The sequence below is a fragment of the Ceratotherium simum genome, chromosome 6 (genome assembly GCF_057802395.1).
Source record: "Ceratotherium simum simum isolate JZ-2026a chromosome 6, ASM5780239v1, whole genome shotgun sequence".
NCBI lineage: Eukaryota > Metazoa > Chordata > Mammalia > Perissodactyla > Rhinocerotidae > Ceratotherium > Ceratotherium simum.
Window position 1 is genome coordinate 58,996,223 of NC_141905.1, and position 23,644 is coordinate 59,019,866.

Consider the following 23,644-nt stretch of genomic DNA (forward strand, 5'->3'; position numbering starts at 1 on the left):
TCCATGTGGCTGGTGTTCTACTGGATTTGCTTTGAGTCCAACAGAGGAGAATTAGACAGGGTAGGAGTTAGTCAAGGGAGAAAGGGAAGGGTTTTCCAAACAGAGGGATAGTTCATGCAAAGGTGAGAGCAAGTGCAATGCAATAGTTCCGTAGATCTAGAATTATATGGAAGGGAGTAGGAGAAGATTAGCTCCTGAGAAACTTTGATAGGCTGAAGAGCATAAACTGATTCCCAAGCTGGGCGGGGGCACTTGGCAGAGGGAAAGGGACTGATTACTTTTACTGCATAATTCTTATCACAGCCGGTAACTGTGTTTTGCTGTTGGTGGTTTTGTTTTTTGGCATGGAATCATTTGACTAATATCTGTCTCTTCCAAGAGAATGTGAACTCCACAAGGACTGTCTTGTTCGCTATTATTTTCTCAGTACCCAGCACAATGCCTGCTATACAGTATGCAACAAAATACATCCTTGTTGAATGACTGAATCACCTGGGGAACTTTTAAAAACGCCCACCTACCCTAAAATATGATCTGCTATAAATGTCCTTTCTCTGAATTTCGCAACCACAATATGAGATGGGGTGGGGGTGAGGGGAGTAGGGGGCCTGGACTCCCTATGTTGTAAAAGCCACCCAAGGGATTCATCTCGATTCCTCTTCCCAAACTCAATCAAGTGGATCCTTTAAAAGATTTTGCCAAAAGTGTGACATGATTAAATCTGCGGTTTGCATAAACAGGCCTGATGGTAGGAGAGGGGACTCAGAGGTACTGAGGTGCTGAGACCAGCAAGGAAGCTGATGCGGTCGTCAGATAAGAAATGATGCTAGTCTGAGTTAAATCACTGGCAGTGGGTGTGAAAAGGCAACAGATTCAAGAGTTACTAGGGAAAGTGACTCTACAAGATTTGGTGACCATTTGGACACAGGTGGAGGTTGAAGGTTGGAGTGAATATTAATGATTAGAGAGGACAGGGTAGTTCACTTTTGAAGTTGCTGCATTTGAGGTGCCTGTATGACATGAAGGAGGAAAGATGCCTAGGAAGTTGGGAACACAAACTATGCGCTCAGGAGAGAAGGGACAGCAGTGTCCCCTCCTCCCCTCCACTACCAAGAACTCTGGAGAACGTTAATATTTAAAAGGTGGGTTAGAAAAAGAATTCTTGAAGGAGACTGAGAAGAATGACCCGAGAGGAAGAAGGGAAACCTGAATAGTGTCAGACAGTAGGTGATAAAGAATGTCTGACAGCGTCAAATGGTGCCTAAAGCTTAAGTTAGAGGACCAGAATATACCTCCAATGAGTTTGGCTACAAGGACACTGACGGCGACAAGGGAATTTTCTGCGGGGGCAGAAGCTGCAGTGCAGAGGACGAAGGAGGAAGTAGGGACAGCGGGTTTAAACTACCTTATTCAAGAAATTTCGCTGTGAAGAGAAGAAGGGGGATGGTATGACTGAGTGGGACGTGAGGAGATTTGGGCACGTTTACAGCTGAGGGGAAGCGGAGCGGGCTGAGCAAACAAGAGCGTAAACAGGCGCCCACCCACGCCATTTTGCCAGCCCCTCCCCCCACGCGACCGGGAGGCAGCCAGCGCGGCCCCGGCCTCGCGGAGACTACAGCCCCCAGAAGGCCCCACGGCGCCGGGGGGCGGAGCCAAGGCCTGACGCGCGCTCCAGCGGCGCGAGCGGAAGAGCTAGAGGTTGGAGGAGGCGGCGGAAGCCCAGAGCGACGGCGGCCCCGGTAACGAGCAGCCCTGCGTCCTTTTCCTTCTCTCATTCCGCACCCCAAGTCGGGGCTCGTGGCCTTCCCTTCTCCCCTCACACCTTGGCCTAGAGTTCCTTTCTCCTTTTGTTTGTTACCGGTATTTTTTCCTCATGTGACGCGTGGGGCGGGCCCCCGCCTGGGGCGGAGGTTACTGGGAAGCTTCCGCCCTTCGACCCCTGCGGACCCTGGGTTGCGGGGGACCTTCTCGAGGCCCTTTTGCCCTGTCAGGGGCTGCATGCCTGCTTTGGGCCCTCGCCTCAGGTACTCCCTGCGGAGGGGACATTCCTTTCCCGGTTTCAACAGGTACTGAGCGGGTCCGTGGCGACCGCCCCGGGGTACGGCGCAGTGGGCCACTGAGGCCGCCCGAGACAACCCCGGGGCTGCTGGCCGTTTCCGGGTCGCGAGCCTCTGGAGTGAGTCCGCTCCGCTGCCGGGATGGGCTGGGAGTGAGCAGTCGGTGCGGGAGGACGTACTTCCTGGTTTTCTTGGGCGGCCGTCGGAAAACTCTGAGTCCGGTTATTAAAGTTTTCTTTATCAGTAAAGCCACCTGTCAGGAGTTGTGTGAGGGAAGGAGCACAGGATTTAGAGTCTGATGTCCTGGGAGGAGTGCCGGGTCTGCCACTTGATGGACCTGTGATCTCTTGTAGCCTGTTCACCGCAGCCTGGGTTTTCCTATCTGAAAAATGGGGACAGTAGTCTTTGGTTGGCCTGCCTTCCGGTGTTGTTGTGGGGTTCAGCAGAAGTGATATATGCGAGAAGGCATGTTTCAAATATAACCTTACTATGCTGTTTCCAGTTCGGGTCAGTTGAGTTTTAAACCACATTCATGTATTTATGAACTTGATCATAAACATGATCATGATCTTTATGAAGATCAAATGAGTTAATAAATAGGGAGAAAGTGTCTTTGGAAACGAATATGAGCTATACAAGTGTTCTTATGCCGTGTTCCTGGTGAAGAGGTGACATTAGGGCCCCTCACCTGTAGAGTCAGTTTGAAACTTCCTCTGGATTTTAAGATCCACCAGAATTTGGACACTTCCTGCCTCTCAACACACACACCTGTCTACCCCTTGCTCTGTTAGAAGCTTCCTGCAGCACCACACAGGTACTAGTATTTTAGAAAGCACTTAGTGTTCCTCAGATAAACTAATGGCTGTCTCCAGCAGGTCTTGTGTCTTTCCCCTTTTCAGATACTACTGGTGCTAAACCTACCTCTGATTCTGACACAATCCTGCTAATCTTGTGTGTGTAGTAGCTGAAAAATTGGGGTTATTTTCACCTATTCTAGGTAAATGTGCTAGCAGTCTGTGTTTCCTTAGAGTTAGAATTCAGAATATAAATAACCAATATTCATTCTGTTTTCTTTTCTGGCAGTTAAGCTCCGAGAGTCTAAGCAGGTGGCTTTTTGTCTTTTTTCCCCTTTTCTAGAGAATGGGGATTTTACAATCAATTTTGTATAGGTTTGGAGGTGTAGTAATTAGGCAATCTTGTATTTATTCTGAAATCTTTGGTTGAAAAATACTTGAATGTGGTTCAGAAGACAGAATGATAGTACAGTGAAGTGGTTGAATGTACAAAGTTGAGCAAATTGGAGTTCGAATTCTGGTGCTGTGACTTCTAGTTTATGACTTTCACCAAATTAGTTGACCTCTCTAAGCCTGTTTACTAATCTCTAAAATGGAGATAATAGCATCTACCTCACAAGGTGCCTGTAGGATTAAATGAGATGTGAATATAAAGAGCCTAGTAGTGCCTGGAGTGAATAATTTTGTTGGTTGCTCATTATTTTGTTGCTGTTGTAATTGATGACTATGATGATGGTAAAAAATGATGATAGTTTTAGATAAAGTATTTTCTTGAGATTCCATTTTTTTTTGTTTGTAACATGAGGATAGTTACCTTTAACCCATAAACTTAAAAAAATATACTGTAAATAGAGGTTCTCACATTGCAGAGTTGTGTCTTTTTTTTTTTAGCAATTGCATGTTATGTAAAGATTACATTATGCTCTTTTTCACTTTTGGAGGTTTCCAAAATGCTGTTGTGAAAAGATTGTTGTTGGCATGTGCCGTTGGACTGGTGCTTCATTTATAACCTGTAGTAAGAATGCTGTTTTCTGTCTGCACATTAAAGCTTGTAGCAGAACAGTTGTCTATGTTTATGACTTAGGTATTGACTATTGACTAGGACAGAGTTTTATAGAGCATTTTTTTGTCTCCCCCACCCCTCCACTTTTTTTTAAGCTGGCCTATTTGATTCTGAAAGTTTAGCCTAGTGGGTAGGGTCCTTCTAGAAGACTTGGTGACCCTCAGTTTTTGAAGGTGGAAACTTAGTGACTGGTGCTGATGCTGGCATTGGTATGTGTGTATCTGCAAGGAGTGAGAATTTAGAGCAAGCAAGGAGGAAAACCTAATAGGGAAAACTGCTTTTTGGTCAAAGCAAAGTCTTAGGGTTAAGAATTGAAATGTTTATTTTTAATTTCTTAAGTGTTGTGTTGACTACAAGATGTCTGCAGATTCATATGTTTAGGAAATGTTTCCTTTACTCTCTCTCTCTTCTTGGTGAGGAAGATCAGCCCTGAGCTAATATCTGTTGCCAGTCCTCCTCTTTTTGCTGAGGAAGATTGGCCCTGGGCTAACATCCGTGCCCGTCTTCCTCTACTCTATACATGGGACGCCTGCCACAGCATGGCTTGATAAGCAGTGCATAGGTCTGCGCCCGGGATCTGAACCTGCGAGCCCCAAGCCGCCGGAGCAGAGCGTGCGAACTTAACCACTGTGCCACCGGGCCAGCCCCTCCTTTGCTCTCTTTTTTGATGTGGAGTCCCCTGGCTCTGCTTTGCTACTTTCATTCTTACCTTTAGTTATGAATCAGCAAGGTAACTGTTTTTACTACAGACTTGTATACAAAACTATGACAATAGAGAGTCACTTCCATTAAAATCTACTTGGTGCGCTGTAATGTGTTCTTTTTTCCTTTATGTTTTAAACACTTTTGTTCTTTGACTATTTTTTACTTAAAAGAAGTTTTTGGAAGGTACACTCATTCTCAGCTGTAGCATCTGAGTGTGCATGGTGGATGCTCAGTAATGACTGTGGTGAATAATTCTGAATAGGAACATTTTGTTGATTGTCCTGTGTCCCTAAGACATAGGACAGTTGTGGAAATAACCTAACCTTTGGAGTCGGGGTTTGAATCCAGGCTCTGCTACTTACTAGTTTTGTGACTTTGGTTCATATAACCATTCTGAGTTCATTTTCTCATCTGTAAAACAGTGGTATTAATACCAACCCTGCATGACTGAAAAGATTAGAGATTATTTGAACTAGGCACATACTAGTCAGGCTTAGTGAAAGACAGATGGTATTATTATTACTATTTTTAATTTTTATTATTATGTTTTTCTGATAGTCATGGATTTTGGCGATACATCTATATTCTCCTAATGCTTCATATGATGGGTGTATTTTTTTGTTAGCCAAGGTTAAGATTGTTGACTGTGACCATGGAACCCTGAAACAGCAAAGCTAATTGGCCAACACGTTTGAACCTGTGAGCCTGTCCTCATTAGCTCCATACACTAACTGTTCACAAAATATCTCACGAGAATAAATGATAAGACTGGTATATTGTTGATTTGGCACTCATTAGACGTAATAGAAGTAAATGAACTAGTGCCAGAAGTAGAAGTATAGATTTTTAATTATAAACCTTTGTAAATATAAGACTGGCCCTCACACTATGTATGAAACTGGTGACCTATATGATGACCTTTGACAACCACTAACCTGAACTATAATTTAAATATTTCTTTTAGTTGTTGAATTGTATTTATTGTGGGCTTCCTGCCAATAGGAGAAGTGAGAAGAAGTGGAACTAGGCTATTCATGTCTTGAAAGAGAACCCTACTTCTACTATGCCACCCACCAGAAAATGTGCTCTTAGCTAGTGGGGAGGACATTGAGAATTTTCCATTAATGAGCCCAGCAGGATGGATGAAGCCTGGGTAACTCCTAAGAGCTTATTGAATTACAGAGAAATTCCAGTCGTCAGAGCTTTAGATAGAAGAGAAGTTATAGGGTGTTGCTCAGCAGCAGTAAGCGTTCATTTGGGCAGGATTTTCTCCTGTCTCAATAAAACATAGACCAGTTGTTCCCAGTCTGTGGTGTGCATTTTTCACTGTCTCATGCTAGCTTTCTAGCATTCTTCAAATTCACTCTTCAGTTTTATTAATGTTTGTTGTCTCTCTTGTAGCTTTCTTTTTTTGTGTCAACCATAGCGGGTTTGGGACTAGGGGTAAAAACAGAGGCAGAGAAGCGCTGTTGGAAACAGCGGGTTCTGGTGTCTAGTATTGTGAGGTTTCCAAATAACATGGTTTAACCTGTGAATATCATGGAATGGATTTCTGGAATAGGCAAGTGGCTTACAATTCACGAGCATTTAACTTGGTGCAGAGGCAAAAATATGGGCAAAAGGTGTGTGGCACTCCTTAAGATGAGATTTGCCTCTTAGAAAAGAATCTGAATATGTGTAGTGGCTTGCAGTTGGGCTGTTTCACGTTCTTTGCCATGGAATACCAGAAGAGTATTAAAGAAAGAAGGGAAGCACTTGGATTTAATCCTCACCTCTCAAATTTATACCAGTAGTCTTGTGTTTTCTTATCATCTCTAAAATAGGAATAATAATACCAGCCCTGATTGTTTATAAAGATTAGAGGGAAAAGTTAACAAGGATATCTTGGAAATTGGGTGGGTAACTGTGCAAGAGAGACTGACAGAAAGGCAGAGTCCAAGAGAGGAACAGAAACACATACACAGAGTCAAATATACACACGAAATAGGCAGAGAGTGAAGGTCAGTCAGAGTCGGAGGGGAAGTCAAACACTGAGCGAGACAGACAGAGGCAGCCTTAGAAAGAAGAGTAATCAAAGATGTAGAGAGAAGAGCTGACTCAGAAATGAGAGACAGACAGATACAGAAAGGGAGACAGAAAAAATGTGAGAGGAAACAACCAGGAGGGCGTGACGGAGAGATGGAGAGCTTATTGAGTTAGTTTTTGTCTGTTATTTGAGGAGACTTTGTAAATATTTATAATTAGCGAGGAGAAAGTAGAAAAGCAGATAATAATAGTAAATCAAGTAACATGTTTATACAGTTTTTATTATGCTAAAATTTTCCCTTAAGTACTAAACATTATTTTGCATCTTCATGCAAACACCAAGCCAGCTTATGTGTTACAGACCTGCTTACTTGACCCCCTTCATAGTGTAGTTTTAAATACATTTGCAAAAAATTAAAACTATTATTTACTGTTTTAGAAATTTTTTTCTTAAAAAATCTAATACATGCTTACTGTAGAAAACTTGAAAATACAGAAAATTTAAAAGAACAGCAGCTAAAAACACTCATATTATTGCAGTCCAAACAATACACAACAATGCCCGCACATGTTTTTCATATTTTTTCCCCATCTTTTTTTCTAGGCGTTTACTAAAGCTCTTCTACTTTCCTAAAGGAAGCAAAAAACTCTTTATAAGTCCAGAATCATTCTATAAATTAACTATTTGTGGTGGAGTTAAGTTTATGTTCCTCTTTTGGCTCTTAGGTATTTCCATAAACCATTTGTATACCTATTTTTATTTCTTGCCTCCCCAGAGTAGATTAACAACTACAGGCTCTGTGTGATTCATCTTTGTGTCTTAGGTATCTAGCAAAGTGTCCTGCATATAGTAGGTACTCAGAATATATTTGAGATGAATGGTTAAGTTCCCTAAGTAGAAACTATCGTATTTAAACAGGTCTGCCCAATTTCTCATTGGCAGATTGGACCTCCCTTAAAGTAGAGAAAAGCTTGATTTTAGGGTGTGTGAGCATGCATGTGTGTGTTTAGTATAAAGCTACTGAACTGGGAAAGGGAGCTTTTTCTGGTTAGCTTTCGTCGTGTGGCAAGCCACTCTGAAACTTAGTGGTGTAAAACGACTGGTTTATTATGCTGTGGATTCTGTCAGAATTCAGACAGGGCAGGGTGGAGATGGCTTGTCTGAGCCTTAGCTGGAAAGACTTGAAAGCTGGTGGTGACTTGGCTGGCTGGGAGCTCGAATCTGGAGGTATCTTCACTTATGTGTCTGGTGGTTGATGTTGGCTGTCCTCTGGAATACCTACATACAGTTTCTCCATGTAGACTAATTTGAGATTCTTCACAGCATGGCGTTGGCTGTTTTTTGAGTGAGCATCCCAGGAGAACCAAATGGAAGCTGGTTTTGCCTTTTGTGACCCAGCCTTGGAAGTCATGTAGTTACACAAGCTTGCCAGATTCAAGGGGAGCACTGAACCCACTTCTCATCGGAAAAGTGTCTGAGTCACGTTGTAAGAAAAACATTGGTGAGGAGGAGGGATAGGTGCCATCTTTGAGAAAGACGGCATGTCACAAGTGCTTACTGAACTGAAAAACAGCAAGTTTAAAAAAGAGTTAATAAAACAGTATTGCTTTTTTCTTTTTTGCTGAGGAAGACTCGCCCTGAACTAACATTTGTTGCCAATCTTCCTCCACCCTACATGCTGGTGACCACCACAGCACAGCTGACAAGCAGTGCAGGTTCGAACCCGTGAACCCGTGCTGCTGAAGCTAAACGTGCTGAACTCAGTCAACCACTACGCCATGGGACCGGCCCCCAGTATCACTTTTGGAATGTTAGTCAATGAATATCCTGTTGAGTATTAATAAGAGTTTTTCCCCTACTGCTAATGGTGTTTTTATTAGTTAATTTAGTTTAAAAACATACTAAACTTTTAAAATCTTTTAAACTCAAAGCTATTTTAAATTATTTTCTTGACTTTTAAACTCTGAACAAGGTTTTATTTCTCTTTTTAACCCAGTTTGCAAGTTGGTCGGTTTCTATACTTGGGCTTTTTCATATCCCTTTTTAAATTCAACAGAGTCTTATTTTGTAAATAATATTTTGTAAATACATGTTCACTGTAGAAAATTTGGGAAATCAGGAAAGAAACAAAATCTACTCGTAATCTTACCTCTCAGATGAAACTAGTTTCAGGTCCATAAATTCTTTTCCATGCTTCCTAAATTCCAACTGTTGTGAAAATGGAAAGTTTTTAAGAAGTTTGTGGCAAACTCAGTTGGCAGCAGAATCCAATCTGCACTGATGCGGGGCTATTTGTAGTCTTTATCATACCTAGTATAATGATTCATACTTTTTTCCACAGAAATATTAATGTGTTTAATTACAGAGTGTTGCCCCAGACCCTGGATGTAATATTTTGTAACATATAGAATGTGTACCATATTAACTTTTCTAAAATCTGAAAAAAAATTGTGAATTCTGAAACCTCTCTCGCCCCAAAGTTTTAGATAAAGGATTTTGGACTGGAATTAAAAACTTAAGTGTTAGGAAAAGATGAGTTGATTAGCCTATTTTGGTGGTTCTAGACTTTTTCATCACATGAGTCTTCCCAGAACTTTTGTGCTTTCATTTCATATTTTTATTTTAGGGAAAGACCCAGAAGGAAAAGAAATAGCCTTGATTTGTTTATATGATTGGTAATTCTCTGCATCATGCCAGATAATTGTTTCAAAGTCTGTGTGACCATCTTTCAATACATTCAGAATTCCCAGTGACCTTTTAGGTCTCTTGACTCTTCTAGTGTGAGAACCAATGATTTATTAAGTACTAAAGTTGACAAGCCCCAGGTGTGGTATAGCTCTTGGTTTTTGCCACCAACGTTGTCAGTGTGACATTGCTATTCTTTCCCTTTTTGCTGTGGTGTTTCTTTTTTGTACTGTGCTTCTTGTTTGTTTCCCTGGGTAGCCTGAAACTTTTCTTTGCCTTTGACGGTTGAGTTCAAGGTTGAGGAATTTATCTTTGACTTCATAATGTCATGTAGTTTTAATTTGTTAAGTATTTCTTATTATTACTATTATCATAAATTCAAGATGTGTTCCTTATGTAGGATTTGGAAAATATAGCTATATTTTTACCACTTGGAAGTAACTGTTAACATTTAGGTTTATCTCCTTCCATTCTGTTTTCCCTGTGTGTGTATTAATGTCACACACACACACACAATTAAATTGGAATCTCTTGCTGTTGTATATATGTTTTGTATCCTGCTTTCTTAAAAAAAAAGTAATATGTTTATTAATAGTGTCAAGCAAGCACTGTTTCAGGAACATAGCATGAATTATATTACTGGACAGTTATCTTTAAATTTGTATTTACTGATTGATTGGGAACCTGGGAGACTAGGGTTAAAATTCTGGCTTTGCTATTGCCCAACTGAAAACTAGGGTAAGTTATAGGATATCTCTGGGCTTCCATTGTGTCAGCTGTCAAATGAATCTTCCGAGGTATTTGACACAATAATTTGATGAAAGTTAACCCTCTCCTTAGAAAATCACTCATACACGAAAGAAGTCCTAGTCTGGTCAGTTTTTCAGATTCTTCCAGTTCTCCTACTGGATGATCTCTTTGTAGAGGAATGCAAAATGTGGAGTATCGGTGTGAGATTATTTAGGTTTCGTGGAAGAGGAGGACCATGAAGGAAGTGATAGAATAACAAATTGACTAGACAGGACAGAAAAAAATTCTACACAGAGTTTAGTTTGAAGCAAAAATGAGTACAATATGTGAACTGAACAAGACAAAAAGGAAATGTTAACAATATTGCACAAATGGAAGGTGTGATTTTTACTGATGATGAGTAGTAAAGAGATGAGAGGTTTATTTGTGTGTAGGGATAATGACGAATAATGGAATGCTTTGAAGGCTAGGCTGAAGAACTTAGATTTGATCCTATAGGTAACAGTACTTTTGTTGAAAGTCATATGGTGAAAATAGTGTTTGAAAGGTTGTACTGGCAGTTTTTGTGCCATAATCTCAAGTAGGGAGTGGCTAGAGAGTATTTCAATAGTATAGTCATAGGATAATGTGGAAATAGAAAACATGATAACTCTTGTGGAGGAAGAACAATTAGTATAGGATTAGAAGAGCTGGAAGAGTCAGAATACCTCAGAGTTTTGAACCTGACATATTGAATGTATTGTGGTATCATTGATAGTCACATTGAGAAAGGATCTCAGATAGATCTAGGGAGAAAGATAAAGAGTTCATTTGCTAATATAAGTTTAGGTATTAGATAATTTAAGTGGTAGTTTAAAAATCTCATGCTTTAAAAATAAAGAACTTAGTAAATGAATGCTGTCCCTTTTAAAGTAATCTGTTTTTGAGGCCATGCATTTATTCTAGCAAATTAATATCTTTGGAATTTGTCTTTTGGAACTGCTTTCAGAACGAGTAGAACCATACAAGAAAACTAATGTCATTACTTGATGGTCATATCCTTTGTCCCCAAAACAGTATTATCTTGCTTGATCACTCATCTTATTTACCATACTTGTTTCTAAGTGATATTTGGCAGTTTCTAAAAATTAGTCTGCAGAGGCATGAAATTTATTACCATAGAGGATATTTAAGTGACTATTGTGGTTGCTGAGGACAGCCTTAAAAAGTCTTAAGCTGTGATAGCATCTTTAGAATAAGGTGCTAGTGCGCACTGGTTAAGAGATTGGGTTCTGGAAAGCCTAGGTTTGAATGATCTCTTTAGTACATTAGTTATGTGTCTTGAGCAAGTTATTTAACTTGTCTGGGTCTCAAGTTCCTCATTTGTAAAATGGGGATGGTTGTAATACTTCCTATTTTATAGGATGTTGTGAGGATTAACTCTTAGAGCAATAGCTGGCAAATATTAAGAGCTCGGTAAATATTAGCTATTTATTACCGGCACAACTACTACTACTATTGCTGTTACCACCACTTTGTTTATTTATCTCTTTTGTTTGTTTTAAAAATCACTTATGTTCCTGTATAATTATGTCTCATACAAGTGGAATGATAAAGCTGGAGATAAAATTAGAGCTCAATCAGACATACAGAGATGTGGTTTTTTTTTTAGAATGTTTGGCCTGGAGCTTAGTGAGAAAAGAGCAGAAAAGACCAAGATTGGAATATTGGGGAGTACTCATAGTAAGGAAGTGGGAGGCAGAAAAGGAGCTGGCAAAGGAGCAGAGGGAGATTGTTTAGAGAAAGAAAGAAAACAAAGAGTGTATGTTAGTCTAGAGGTTATATTAATTAGGATTAGATTTGGTTGCAGCCAAATAACAGAGACTTAAACATTATAGAAGTTTATTTCTCTCGATGTCAGGAATTCCAGAAATAGTCTAGGACTGGTATGGTTTGTCATGGTGTCATGTTGTTGCTCCATTATGCATGGATTCTATTCTTTTCCAAAGTCATTTTAGGGTCTAAGATAGCTCCAGTCGTTTCATCCACATTCCAACCAGCAGAAAGGAGGAAGAGAAGAAGAACACGTTTCTCTGCCTTTAAGGATACTTCCTGAAAGTTATATATACCATTTTTGCTCAAATTCCATTGATGAAATTTAGTCACAGAGCCATACTCCTGCTAGAGTGCTTGGGAAATGTAGACTATTTTGAATGGTCAGTGCCTGGGAATAAAGAACAGAAGCAGTGAGGATAATCCAAGTGTAGCTAGATGAAGAATATTGCGTAGATAACAGAGTTAATTGTCTTTAGGACAGTTTAATTCATTATTGGTAATCCCTGATAGAGTTTCTATACTTATGAAACTATGAGCATAAAACTACTTTTGTCAAATTGCATCAATAGTACTTTCTTTTTAGTGTGTAATGCCTTCATGAATCCTTGCTTAATTAGGATTATCAGTCTCTCATAAGGAAAAAAATTGTGTATATATGTATGTGTGTGTATACATATATCCTCATTTAACACTAGTGTTGGCCAAAATTACTTCGTATGGCAACAGTATGCAGTAAAATTGATGGTGAATAAGTCTCTGCTATCTTTCTTTTGTTATTTTAAGCCAGTAATTTTACCTAGCCTTCCATCCACTCTCCAATTTGGTTGTTTTGGCCAATGTTTTTAACCCATCTCTGTGCTTTTATATTACTACTCTCTCTCACAGCTGTTAATCGGTATTTCCCCAAATAGAGAAATGAGCAAATTTAATTAAATGTGTTATTTGCACTCTCTTGATCCTTAATGAATTTGTAAGTAAGGTCAGACCTACAATCTTCCTAGTATTACAATTACTGAAATCTCTCTGTCCACTCAATTGGTAATTATTTGCTTTAAAATTTTTTATTTTTAAAGCTTCTGTATTTTGTATGTTTATGCTCTTTCACTATTGGAAATATGAAAGTCTTCCAACAAAAAAGGGAGAACGTTTTCCCTAGGATTTTTTGTCCCTTTCAGTTGAAAATGTTTTATTTATATATTTTTGAATGATGAACAGTATATTTAAGATAAGATGTTTATATGTTACTATTTTTCATATTTTATCAGCAGATATATAGTTTAAAATAGACATAGTTTAAAAAGTCAAATAGTAAAAAAAGTGTTTATAACAAAATATAGTGAGTAGTTTTTGTCCTACCCTTTCCCGTTCTCTCTAGTCCTCTCCCTAAAGGTAACCACTTTCAACTCCTTAAGCTGTTCTTTCTGGCATTTACATATCTCCATATCAAATATCTCCATATTTGTAAATAATATATGTGTAATGCTGTCTTTTGATTCACCAATTTATTCATAATGTATTGAGTTACTATTATGGTAGAGAAAGTTTTACTTTACACCATCACCGCTGCTACTCCTCCCCTATTCTCCCAGTTTACTTATGTTACAATATTTGGTAAAATCAAATCGCTAATGTTGTGTTTACATTATTATGCCTGTGCAAATTTTATTTGCTGATAATGTCTTAAATAGTAGTCTCTCAGTGCAGTTTTCCACAAGATCAGTCACAATAATCTATCAGTTTCAGTTTTCTTTCTTTTTAAAGAGGTTCTTGGACAAAAGAAACCATCAACAAAACAAAAAGTCCACCAACTGGGAGAAAATATTTGCAAGTCATGTATCCAGTAAGGGGTTAATTTCCAAAACATATAAAGAACTCATACAACTCAGATTCAGGAAGTTAACATTGATTTAATATTATTATCTAATCTACAGACTTGTTCAAATTTCACCCATTGTCCCAATAATGTAGTATTATAGCAAAAGAATATTTTGGATCATGGAGTACATTCAGTTGTCATATCTCTTTAGTTTCCTTTAATATGGAGCATTTTGTCAGTCTGTGTTTTTTCAAGACATTGAGATTTTTGAAGAGTGCAGGCCAGTTATTTTATATAATGCCTCTAATCTGGGGTTATCTGATGTTTCCTCATGATTGGGTTCAGGTTATCCATTTCTGGCAAGAGTACCACGGAAGTAATGTTATGCTTCTCAGGGCACCATGTCAGGAGGCACAGGATGTTGAAATACTGGTAATGTGATCTTGGATCACTTCATTAAGGTAGTGTCTGCTAGGTTTTCCAGTGTAAAGTTATTATTTTTCCTTTTGTAATTTTTTTGGTGGTAAAATATACATAACATAAAATTTACCATTTTAACCATTTTTAAGTGTACAGTTCAGTGGGATTAAGTACATTCACATTTTGTAATTTTGAAGTATCTTTGAAAAAATAAAAAATACTTTGAGAATTTATAAATAATATCCTATTACTCCTTGAACTTGTACTCAATTATGTTAGTATCCATTGGTCATTTTTTTTTTTAATTTTTTGTTTATTGCAGTAACATTGGTTTATAACATTGTATAAATTTCAGGTGTACATCATTATACTTCTATTTCTGCATAGATTACATCATGTTCATCACCCAAATACTAATTACAACCCATCACCACACACATGTGCTGAATTATCCCTTTTGCCCTCCTCCCTCCCCCCTTCCCCTCTGGTAACCACCAATCCAATCTCTGTCTCTATGTGTTTGTTTATTGTTGTTATTATCTACTACTTAATGAAGGAAATCATACGGTATTTGACCTTCTCCCTCTGACTTATTGCACTTTGCATAGTACCCTCAATGTCCATCCATGTTGTCACAAATGGCTGGATTTCATCGTTTCTTATGGCTGAGTAGTATTCCATTGTGTATATATACCACAGCTTCTTTATCCATTCGTCCCTTGATGGGCACTTAGGTTGCTTCCAAGTCTTGGCTGTTGTGAATAACGCTGCAGTGAACACAGGGGTGCATGTATCTTTATGCATTGGAGTTTTCAAGTTCTTTGGATAAATACCCAGCAGTGGAATACCTGGATCATATGGTAGTTCTATCGTTGATTTTTTGAGGAATCTCCATACTGTTTTCCATAGTGGCTGCACCAGTTTGCACTCCCACCAGCAGTGTATGAGAGTTCCCTTCTCTCCACATCCTCTCCAACACATGTTGTTTCCTGTCTTGTTAACTATAGCCATTCTGATGAGCGTGAGGTGATATCTCATTGTAGTTTTGATTTGCATTTCCCTGGTAGTTAATGATTTTGAACATCTTTTCATGTGTCTGTTGGCCATCTGTATATCTTCTTTGGAGAAATGTCTGTTCAGGTCTTTTGCCCATTTTTTAATTGGGTTGTTAGTTGTTTTGTTGTTGAGATGCATCAGTTCTTTGTATATTTTGGAGATTAAGCCCTTATCAGATGTATGGTTTGCAAATATCTTCTCCCAGTTGTTAGGTTGTCTTTTCGTTTTGTTGATGGTTTCCTTTGCTGTGCAGAAGCTTTTTAGTTTGATGTAGTCCCATTTGTTTATTTTTTCTGTTGTTTCTCTGGGCCGGTCAGACATTGTGCTTGAAAATATGTTGCTAAGACCGATGTCGAAGAGCGTACTGCCTATGTTTTCTTCTAGAAGTTTCATAGTTTCAGGTCTTACATTCAAGTCTTTAATCCATTTGGAGTTAATTTTTGTGTATGGTGTAAGGTAAGGGTCTACTTTCATTTTTTTGCATGTGGCTCTCCAGTTTTCCCAACACCATTTGTTGAAGAGACTTTCTTTTCTCCATTGTATGTTCTAGGCTCCTTTGTCAAAGATTAGCTGTCCATAGATGTGTGGGTTTATTTCTGGGCTTTCGATTCTATTCCATTAATCTGTGTGTCTGTTTTTGTGCCAGTACCATGCTGTTTTGGTTACTGTAGCTTTGTAGTATATTTTGAAATCAGGGAGTGTTGTACCTCCAGCTTTGTTCTTTTTTCTCAGGATTCCTTTACTTATTCGGGGTCTTTTGTTGTTCCAAATAAATTTTAGGATTCTTTGTTCTATTTCTGTGAAAAATGTTGTTGGAACTTTGATAGGGATTGCATTGAATCTATAGATGGCTTTAGGAAGTATGGACTTCTTAACTATGTTAATTCTTCCAATCCAAGAGCACGGAATATCTTTCCATTTCTTTGTGTCCTCTTCAGTTTCTTGCAGCAGTGTTTTATAGTTTTCCGTGTACAGCTCTTTCACCTCTTTGGTTAAGTTTATTCCTAGATATTTTATTCTTTTTGTTGCAATTGTAAATGGGATGGTATTCTTAATTTCTCTTTCTGCTACTTTGTTGTTAGTGTATAGAAATGCAACCGATTTTTGTATGTTGATTTTGTATCCTGCAACTTTACCATATTCATTTATTACTTCTGAAAGTTTTCTGGTGGATTCTTTAGGGTTTTCTATATATAAAATCATGTCATCTGCAAATAGTGACAGTTTCACTTCTTCCTTTCCAATTTGGATCCCTTTTATTTCTTTCTCTTGCCTGATTGCTCTGGCTAGGACTTCCAGTACTATGTTAAATAGGAGTGGTGACAGTGGGCATCCTTGTCTGGTTCCCGTTCTTAGAGGGATAGCTTTCAGTTTTTCACCATGGAGGATGATATTAGCTGTGGGTTTCTCATATATAGTCTTTATTATGTTGAGGTACTTTCTTTCTATACTCATTTTATTCAGAGTTTTTATCATAAATGGATGCTGTATCTTGTCAAATGCTTTCTCTGCATCTATTGAGATGATCATGTGATTTTTATTCTTCATTTTACTAATGTGGTGTATCACGTCGATTGATTTGCGAATGTTAAACCATCCCTGCATCCCTGGAATAAATCCCACTTGATCACGGTGTATAATCTTTTTTATGTATTGTTGTATGCGATTTGCTAGTATTTTGTTGAGGATTTTTGCATCGATGTTCATCAGTGATATCGGCCTGTAGTTTTCTTTTTTTTGTGTTGTCCTTGTCTGGTTTTGGTATCAGGGTAATGTCGGCTTCATAGAATGAGTTAGGGAGCTCCCCCCCCCACCTCAATTTTTTGGAAGAGTTTGAGAAGGATAGGTATTAAGTCTTCTTTGAATGTTTGGTAGAATTCACCAGGGAAGCTGTCTGGTCCTGGACTTTTATTTTTGGGGAGGTTTTTGATTACTGTTTTGATCTCCTTACTGGTGATTGGTCTATTCAAATTCTCTACTTCTTCTTGATCCAGTTTTGGAAGGTTGTATGATTCTAAGAATTTATTCATTTCTTCCAGATTGTCTAATTGGTTGGCATAAAGCTTTTCATAGTATTCTCTTATAATCTTTTGTGTTTCTGAGGTGTCTGTTGTAATTTCTCCTCTTTCATTTCTGATTTTACTTATTGGTGCCTTCTCTCTCTTTTTTTTTGGTGAGTGTAGCTAAAGGTTTGTCAATTTTGTTTATCTTTTCAAAGAACCAGCTCTTGGTTTTATTAATTTTTTCTATTGTTTTTTTGGTCTCTATTTCATTTATTTCTGCTCTGATTTTTATGATTTCCCTTCTTCTACTGATTTTGGGCTTGGTTTGTTCTTCTTTTTCCAGTTCCTTTAGGTGCATTGTTAGATGGTTTATTTGAGATTTTTCTTGTTTGTTGAGATAGGCCTGTATCGCTGTAAACTTCCCTCTTAGAACCGCTTTTCCTGTATCCCATAAATTCTGGCATGTCGTATTTTCATTTTCATTTGTCTCCAGGTATTTTTTGATTTCTTCTTTGATTTCTTCGTTGACCCATTCGTTGTTCAGTAGCATTTTGTTTAATCTCCACGTATTTGTGGCTTTCTGATTTTCTTCCTATAGTTGATTTCTTGTTTCATACCGTTGTGGTCAGAAAAGATGCTTGGTATTATTTCAATCTTCTTAAATTTATGGAGACTTGTTTTGTGGCCTAATATGTGATCAATCCTGGAGAATGTTCCATGTGCATTTGAAAAGAACGTGTATTCTTTGGTTTTTGGACGGAATGCTCTGTATATATCTACTAGGTCCTTCTGTTCTAGTGTATCATTAAAGGCCAGTGTTTCCTTATTAATCTTCTGTTTGGATGATCTATCTGTTGGTGTAAGTGTAGTGTTAAAGTCCCCTACTATTATTGTGTTACTGTCTATTTCTGTTTTTATGTCTGTTAATAATTGCTTTATATATTTAGGTGCACCCACATTGGGTACGTAGATATTTACAAGTGTTATATCCTTTTGTTGGATTGTTCCCTTGATCATTATGTAATGCCCTTCTTTGTCTCTTTTTACAGTTTTTGTTTTAAAGTCTATTTTGTGTGATTTGAGTACTGCTACCCCAGCTTTCTTTTCATTGCCATTTGCATGGAGTATCTTTTTCCATCCCTTCACTTTCAGTTTGTGTGTCTTTAGGTCTGAAGTGTGTCTCTTGTATGCAGCAAATATATGGGTCTTGTTTTTTTATCCAATTAGCCACCTTATGCCTTTTAATTGGAGCATTTAGTCCATTGACATTTAAAGTAGCTATTGATAAGTATGTACTTACTGCCATTTTTTAACTTTTGTTTTTCTCAGTGTTTTAGTAGTCCTTCTCTGTTCCTTTCTTCTTCTATACAGAATTGATGGTCTCTTTAGTTTGACCTCTGTCTGAAAGGTCTACTCTTTAACTCCCCTCTTCCCTCCTTTTATGTTTTTGATATCATATCTAACCTCTTTTTTGTGCATTTGTATCCATTACCCTCTTATCATGGAAATAGATAATTTTTCCTATTTGTGGTCTTCTCTTTTCCCCTTAAATCAGTCCCTTTAACATTTCTTGTAGCACTGGTTTCTTGGTGACAAACTCCTTTAATTTTTGCTTGTCTGGGAAATTTTTGATCTCTCCTTCCCTTTTGAGTGATAACCTTGCTGGGTAGAGTATTCTTGGCTGTAAGTTTTTTCCTTTTAGCACTTTAAATATATCATGCCATTCTCTTCTAGCCTGTAAGGTTTCTGCTGAGAAGTCAGCTGATAGGCTTATGGGGTTTCCTTTTTGTGTAACTTGACATTCTCTTGCGGCTTTTAGGATTCTCTCTTTATCTTTAATTCTGGACATTTTGATTATGATGTTTCTTGATGTGGGCCTCTTTGGGTTTATCTTGTTTGGGGCTCTCTGTGCTTCCTTTACCTGGTTGTCTGTTTCCTTCCTTAGGTTAGGGAAATTTTCATCTATTATTTCTTGTAATAGATTCTCTGCCCCTTTGTCTCGCTCTTCTCCTTCTGGGACACCTATAACATGGATGTTAGTGCGCTTGATGTTGTCCCAGAGGTCCCTTAGACTGTCCTCACTCTTTTTAATTCTTTTCTCTTTTACCTGTTCAGCTTGGGTAATTTCTTCTAGTCTTTCGTCCAGCTCACAGATCCGTTCTTCTGTATCCTCTACTCTGCTTTTGAGTCTCTCTAGTGAATTTTTCATTTCCTGTATTGTATTCTTCATTTCTGATTGGTTCTTTTTTATATCTTCCATTTCTTTGTTGACATTCTCACTGAGTTCATCTATTCTTCTCCCCACATCAGTGAGCATCCTTAACACTCTTAGTTTGAACTCTCTGTTGGGTAGGTTGCTCATTTCTGTTTCACTTAGTTCGTTTTCTGGGGTTTTGTCCTGTTGCCTTACTTGGAATGTATTCCTTTGCCTCCTCATTTTGCCTCTTTCCCTGTGCTTGTGACTACGTATTAGGTAGGTCAGCTACGTCTCCTGGTCTTGGATAGGTGACCTTATGTAAGTGATGGCTTAGGAGGCCTGCTGTGTGCTTCCCTCAGTTCTCAACATTCCAGGGGTGACCCCTATGTGGGCTACGTGTGTCCTTCTGTTGTGGTCTGTTTCCTCTCCCTGTAGTCGGCCAGGGAGACCGAGTTATGCTCCTAGCCAGCTGTTATAATGCTCAGCTGCTTGTAGTTGTTGTGGGCACTTCAGTCTCTTTATCAGGTGTGGGGAGCCCCAGCACAGTTGGCTGCAAGTTCTAATACCACATTTGTGTTGCAGTATTTCTTTTAAGTGAGTAGGCCTCCATCGTGGCAGGTTGTTAGGCTCAGGGCCTTACACTTGCTATAAGCCTCCCCACTTTAGGTCTCTTGTCAGCTCTCTGAGGATTGCAGCTGGGCTGGGCTGGCCTCAGGCACCGGAGCACCCACTGTTTCAGGCTTTGGAAGGTGGGGCAAACCCCCTATGTGGTCTTTGAGAAGCACAAGTTTTCTGCAGCTGACAAGCCCTGCTGCCCACAGGTCCACACACACAGTCAACACAGTCCTGCCCCGTGTGTGTGCCCCGACCTCCCGAAGCAGACCCAGTCTCTCCACGGCGGGAGCCCCACACACTCCACCACTGCCCCACACTCTCCACCCGCTCCTTGTGCACGCCCTGCCCCGCTGAAGTCGGCTCAGTTGCCAGGCTGCAGAGAATCCAGTCACCAACCTATGTAGGCCCACAAGTTGCCTGAGGGCTTGTTGTTGGGTGGGGCCAGTCTCTAGGGTGGGCTGCCTGCCCTGGCTGAGCTGGATTAAATCGGTGCTCTAGCAGGTGGGGCAGACCCTGGGCTAGCAGGCCCCAGGGAGAACTCCAATGGCGTCTGTGTCAGCACGCCTACACCAGGCCACAACAATGGCCGCCGCCAATGTCCCAGTCCCTGGAGAGGTCTCACCTCTCACCGAGATGCACACAGGGCCTATTAGGTGAGTCTCTTTTCACCAAAGCACTGTGCACTTTTCTTTCTGGTGATTTTAGGTTGCTTCCTGAAACGGGTGAGTTTGCGCATGGGCCCTTTAAGAACCGGTTTTAATTTCTTTGTGAACCAGCTTTTCTGGGGGTCCTCCCCAATGTTTTAGTAGCAGGCAAAGTCAGATATTATGCCACTCGTCTCAATTGTGCTGGGTCCACAAAATGCCCACAGCGGGGGCGTTCCCCGGCTCAGGGCCCCGCGCCTCCAGGGAGGGCTGCGTACCTGTGGGCTGTTCCCGGGCGGCCATGAGGCGCTGAGGCTAGTGAAGGCGGCGTTTTTCCTCTCCAGAAGGGAGTTTCTGCCTCTTCTACCTCAGTTAGGATTGTGCTTTGTTGCAGGAATTCCTCTTATCCAGTTTTCAGTTCTGTCTCAGGGGTAACTTTTCCACGAGTAGTTGTAAATTGGCGGTGCCCATGGGAGGAGGTGAGTTCGGAGTCTGCCTACGCCGCCATCTTGACTTCCTACCTCCTCCATTGGTGATTTCTGCCTGAATCGTTTTCATGATTCCTAAATGGTGATTTTCTAATTCCCTCATTCCTTCTACACTTATTTATTATAATGCTTTATTTCATTATTTATTTTGATACTGTCCCTGATTTGGCTAGTGGGAGCCCCTTCAAGGTGATTGTCTCCTTTTGGCCTACCTTGTTATTGTTTGAGCACTTCCTTACTTTTTACCACAACAAAGTGTTCTAGGCTCATCTTGCACTTTCCCAGCCTGAGCCCTAGCATGAGTTATTTCTTCAAGAAGCTCTAGTTCCTTTTAGTAGAGAATGGCTTTACAAGCTAGGATCTGGACTCGCGATGTCCTCATTGCTGCTGGGTGTCATTGCTTCTAGGCCCTCTCAGCAGGTGTCTAGGAAATACATATATGTGATGTGTGTGTGCACACGCTATATACATCTTTGTCTACTGAAAACAGCGAGTTGATGCTGATACCTCTGATTCCAATCCAACACTGCATTGTTGATTCTAGCCTTCCTTCATTCTATATTTATAACTCCTTCCAACAGTGAGAAACCTAGCCCTATTATTCATGATTTTACTTTTTGACTCAATCCTAGATATCAGAAAATAGTTTCAGAATTGCTAACTCATACTACTATTTAAAAGATACCTAGTAAATAGAGTTCAGTCTTTGTTGATAGTTTTTTCCTTTAACCTAAGGGCATATAGTATATCTTCACTGTCCAATAGGGTAGCCACTAACTACATGAATTGAGATTTGTTGTCAGTGTAAAATATACACTGGATTTTGAAAACTTAGTGTGAAATCAGGAATGTTAAATATCTCAATAATTTTATGTTGATTATATGTTGAAATATTTTAGATACTTAAGAAAATAAAATATATTAATAAAATTAATTTCATCTATTTTTACTTTATTTCAATGTGGTTACTAGAAAATATTGAATTACGTATGTGGCTCCCATTCTGTTTCTTTTGGACAACGCTGATCTAAAAACCATGTTCATAAGTTACTTGGATTAGTTTTCTCTCCCCAGCTTTCTTCCCTCCCTCGTATGGTTATTTAGTCATTTGCAATACAGTTCAGTTCTGTTTGTATTCTAAGTTTTTCTCCTCATCCTAATCGATCTTATTTATTTTTGAGTATGTGAAACATTAACATGGTTCCAAAAGTCAGAAATGTGTAAAAATACATACTCAGGGCAACGTCACCCATTTCTTCTATCCTTCCCACCCTGTTTCCATCCACCCTCTCTAGGTAACCAATCTCATCATTTCTTTGAATTATCCTTCCTGTGTGTTTTTTCCCCCAGGAATGAGGAGTTACATGTATATTTTCTTATTTCCTCTTCTTTCTTACATGAAAGGTAGCATGATACTCTTTTGTACTTTGCTTTTTTCACTTAACACAATATATTTTGGAATCCATTCTGCATCAGTTTATAAAGCTAGCCCTCTCCCTCTGTCTTTTGCTCCCTCCCACAGTTGCATGGTACTCTGTTGTGAGGATGTTAACCATTCTCTTTTGCTGTTTTCAACATTTTGCTTTACAAACAGTGCTGCAGTGACTAACCCTGTCCATATATATTTTTGTATGTTTGGGTAAATTCTTAAAATGGAATGATGGGGTCAGAAGTTTAAAGGTGTATATGTAGTTTTCTTAAACATTGCTAAATTCCTTTCTGTGGGTGTTCTACAAATTTGAATTCCCACCAGCAGTATAGGAAAGTGTTAGTTTCTCCACAGCCTAGCCATCAGAGTGTGTTGTAATACTTTTTAGTTTTTGCTAACCTTATGGGTAAGAAATGGTATCTCAGTATAGTTTTAATATTCATTTATTTTATTAGTAGTGAGGTTGAACATCTTTTCATATGTATAAAGGTCATTCTGATATATTTGTTTGTGTGAATTGTCTTGTATCTTTTTATTTATTTTTCTATCAGGTTTTTGGGTTTTTTCTCCCTCAATTTTTAAGAGTTAAAAAAAATTAGGAATATTAGCTCTTTATAAGTGATGTATGTTACAAATATTTTCTCCCAGTTTGCCAGTTGTCTTTTGACTATGGAGTGTGTGTGTGTGTTTGTGTGTTTAGGCTTTTATTTTATGTAGTCCAATTTTTTGGTCCTTTGTTGCGTCTAAATTTTGGTTTATAATTAGAAAACCCTTCCCTTTACCCAAGGTGAAGAGGAATTCACACAAGTTTTCTTCTGGTACTTGTATAGTTTTAGTTGTTACATTTGGATCCCTGATACATTTGGATGTTTTTTGTGAATATTGTGAGTTTAATAATCTTTTTCCAAATGCTAATTAGTTGTCCCAGCATATTTTCTTTAAAAAGTACAGTTTTGCCCTAGTGTTTTGAGATGCCACGTTTGTCATATATTAAGTTTCCACTGAGTTTATTTCTGGACTTTCTATTCTTTTGCACTGGTCTGTCTATTCCTGCACCATTTATCACACTGTTCTAATTATA

At 39.0% G+C, this 23,644-nt stretch overlaps 1 protein-coding gene across 6 annotated transcripts in view; it reads left to right on the forward strand.

The window, feature by feature from the left end:
• The first annotated feature begins 1,698 nt into the window (after positions 1–1,698).
• Positions 1,699–23,644, forward strand: part of R3HCC1L (R3H domain and coiled-coil containing 1 like) — a 94,839-nt gene continuing 72,893 nt past the window's right edge. For 3 of the 6 annotated variants that reach the window (XM_087432398.1, XM_004427929.3, XM_087432402.1), the window contains exon 1: positions 1,746–2,066. The gene's annotated coding sequence lies outside the window, so the exon portion shown is untranslated. The other 3 variants (XM_087432399.1, XM_087432401.1, XM_087432400.1) reach the window with 2 other exon arrangements.